Source organism: Crocuta crocuta, unplaced genomic scaffold (assembly GCF_008692635.1).
Source record: "Crocuta crocuta isolate KB4526 unplaced genomic scaffold, BGI_CrCroc_1.0 scaffold95, whole genome shotgun sequence".
In the NCBI taxonomy this organism is placed as follows: domain Eukaryota; kingdom Metazoa; phylum Chordata; class Mammalia; order Carnivora; family Hyaenidae; genus Crocuta; species Crocuta crocuta.
In genome coordinates this window covers 13,660,758-13,664,486 of record NW_027530971.1, presented here as the reverse complement: position 1 = coordinate 13,664,486, position 3,729 = coordinate 13,660,758, and positions in this window count along the sequence as shown.

The following is a 3,729-nucleotide window of genomic DNA, read 5'->3' as shown; positions in this document are numbered from 1 at the left end:
AGAGTCAGATGCTCAACTGACCCAGCCACCCAGACACTCCTCAGTGAAGCTGACTTTAAAAGACAAAGAGGCACCTGGGTGGCTCAGTTGGTTAAGCATCTGACTGACTCTTGATCTTGGCTCAGGTCATGATCTCAACAGTTCATGGGTTCGAGCACCACCTCAGGCTCAGTGCTGACAGCTCAGAGCCTGGAACCTGCTTTGGATTCTGTGTCTCTCTCTCTGCCCCTCCCCTGCTCACACTCTGTCTCTCAAAACTAAATAAACATTAAAGAAAAGTAAAAAAAAGACAAGGAAGATCACAGGTGACTTTCATGTCCTTCCTTGTGCTTATCTGTATTTTTTAAGTTGTCCCTAATTGGAAGAAAAAACTAGAACAGTGCAGTGTACTAAAGAAGGATGCATTACTGTAAGAGGGTGATGTGCTCTGAAGGTTCATTGGCCTCTGGAAGTCTCCCGTGATGGCAGGTGCTAAGAAACAGCTGAAGGGAAGGGCACCCGTCCTCCCTACCCAGTGACCCTGGAGAAATCACGTCCCCCAGGCTCCATTCTCTCCTCAGTAAAAGGATCTGAAGCCTGCCGTGCCCAGCTCCCCAACTCTGGCGAGCTTCTGTGACAGATGTGTCAGGACACTGTAGCTGTGATGGCCCTGCACACGTGACAGGTAGTGTTATTAACAAACCTCCTCTGCTAGTCTCCTGCTGGTCTCCCCTCCTCTCCCATCTTTAAAATTACCATATTTCAGGGGTGCCTGGCTGGCTCTCTTCAGAGAGTATGCGATGATCTTAGGGTCATGAGTTTGAGCCCCATGTTGGGAGTAGAGATTCCTGAAAAACACCAATTTTAAACATCCAGAAAATAGAGAAAACGTTTCAGGCTTCAGAAGAAGGATCAGACAGAACAGCTATAGACTGGCCGCCCAGTTCCGTCAAATCTTGACATTTTGCCATCTCTCAGATATTTTTATTTTTCCTAAGAAATCATCACAGAATTAAATCCCCTGTGTGTCTCTTTCTGATCTCTTTCCCAACCCCCTCCCTTCCCAGAGGTATCCACTGTTCTAAATTTGGCATCTTTGGTTTCCTGCACATGTTTTAACACTTCTTGGACCTGACTGTATCCATCTGTGTTGAAGCTTATTGCCTTGGTTTATTTTTACTCCCAGTGTATCATTCCACTGTATGAACAGATCACAGTCTATCTATCTCTGGACAGCTGTTGATGGACAATTAATTAAGGTCTAAGTTTTCGGAATCATATGCTGAGTGAGTGGATCATTGTATCCAGGCACCTGTGAGTTTATTAGAGGCTGTCAACACTTGGCCAATGTAGCTGGAGCCCCTTACATCTCTACCAATATGTGTGAGGGTTTTAGCCACTTGCTCAGCACCCCGCCCCTCTCCCCACGTGGACAGACTGTCACTCTTTGCCCATCTGGTGGACGTAAAATGGTGTGGCACAGGCTCTTCTCGTTTGCATGTCTCACATGGCCAGTGAAGCTGAACTTCTTTTCATATTTTTGGCCATTTAGGTTTCCTCTTTTGTGAATTGCCCATTGATCTCCTTAACCCTTTTTTACTCTCCCTCCCCACCCCCCGCTTTTTTTTTTTAGCAACTGGATTGTCTTTCTCTTGCTGGTCCACACTTTCAGCTTCTGCCCGATCACAAAGCGAATTCAGATCCTGGCACTTCCCACAGCTCTCTCTAGAACATGTAAAACTTAGCTTGTAACCTCTGCTAGTGGCCCTGGCTTGCCTGTGGGCTGTAAATCAAACTCAACCCCAAACTCAGCTCCACTTTATTTCTCTTCCAACCTTACCTTCCACTGCTTCCCTCCATACACCTGAACTCCAGCCCCGTAAACACAACCTGCTCTGTCCCAGGCTTCCTGCACATACCCATTCCCTCCTCCTGGAAGGCTCACCTCCCTATTTCTGCATTCTACCTACTGCCACTTTCCCCACGATATTGATACTCTCTTCTCAATTCAAAGTTAGAGCTGCCTCTAAGCAATCACTGATACCATCAGACTTTTCCAGTGGCATTTATTATTTCCTAATTTGCAGTGTTTTAACAACTCGCTTTGCATACCACCTTTTCCCTTACAAATGGACCTGCTTCTTCATTGTTATTTTAACCTTCGTTCATAATCGGATTTTAACCTCATCAATGCAACGGCCTGAGATGGGGTAGTATTAATAACTCCTTTGAACAGATGAGGAAAGGGTTACTAGCTTATCCAACATCCTATACTGACTGACTGGCCCAGAGGCAGAGCTGGATTTGAAGCCAGGACTCTGCCAATTCCATGTCTGGATCACTGCACCACACCCCTCATATTTGTATGTGTGTGTTGTGTCAAAGCCTGATTCCCCCTTGAGACTGTGTGTCCCCCTCCACCCCCCACCCATGGCTCCCAGCTCTAGTTTCACCCCAGGGCGCACTCAATGAATACGTAATTTCTTTTTATTTACTTATTTATTTCTGAGAGAGAGAGAGAGAGAGAGAGAAAAAGCAGGGGAGGGTCAGAGAGAGAGGGAGACACAGAATCTGAAGCCGGCTCCAGGCTCTGAGCTGTCAGCACAGAGCCTGAACCCACGAACTGTGAGATCATGACCTGAGCTGAAGTTGTACACTTAACTGACTGAGCCACCCGGGCGCCCCTGAATATGTAATTTCTTGAAACTACAACAATCACTGGGTGCCAGGGACTGTGCAAATATCAACTCACCTTCACAGCAAGTCTATTCAGATAAGGAAACTCAGGGTCCCATGGCCAGTAATTAGTGGAGCTGGCCTTTCAGACCCAGAGGTAAGCTTCTACTTCCATAATCTCTGTCCGGAAGGCAGAGCCAGCCAGCTGGAGAGATCATAGCCCTAGGCTGGGAGGCAAAGGGCCAACGATGGGCAACTTGACAGTGAACATGGAAGGCTGGGAAGCCCACTGACCACGCCCAGGATGTGCACACTGCCCCAAGACTCCCGGGGGTGTCTACAGAATGTGATAGTGGCAGATCACAGGAGGGCTGAGGGGGTGGGAGGGAGGCTGTTTGCAAGTGTTCGCCACCCCACCCCCACAAAGGGAGTCTGCTTAGGGACAAGTCTGCCCTTTCTCCCCAGGGCAAGGACTCTATGTGACTGCAGCAGCGTCCATAGCCTCGCTCTGCTATTCCTGTGACCCTGTTATGTTGTCTTTCACAGTGTGTCACTTAGTTATACTTTGTGTGTGTGGCATGTATTTGCGATTCTGTGTGTTTCGTTCCTGTGCGTTGTGTTTGTATGCGATAGGTCTTTAGTGTACTTTCCCGTGTCTGTGTTGTTACTGTGTTGTGGGTCTATATCCGTTGTCTACCTTACGTGTATGTTGTTGTGTCTCCACGCTGTGCACATTGTGTCTCTCCTTGTATCGATGTCTATACTGTGTCTCTATTTGTGTGCTGTTGTGTATCGCGTGTTGGGAACTTGGGTCTGTGCTGCGTGCGCTGTGCATCTGTTTCTACGTCATGCTCGTGCTGCGTCTCCCGCCCGACTGTCCACGCGGCGAGCGCGGGCTGCTGTGTGTTTACGTGTGTGAATCCCGCCCGGCCGCCCCGGGCCTGCGTCGCCGCCTGCAGCCAGGGCGCGTCCGCACCTCCCCGCGGCGCGTCTGGGCCAGCGGGAGGTCTGCGCCCCGCGAGCTGCGTAGTGTGTTTCCTCCAGCGGCGCGGGGCGGTGCTTCCGCGTGTGCTC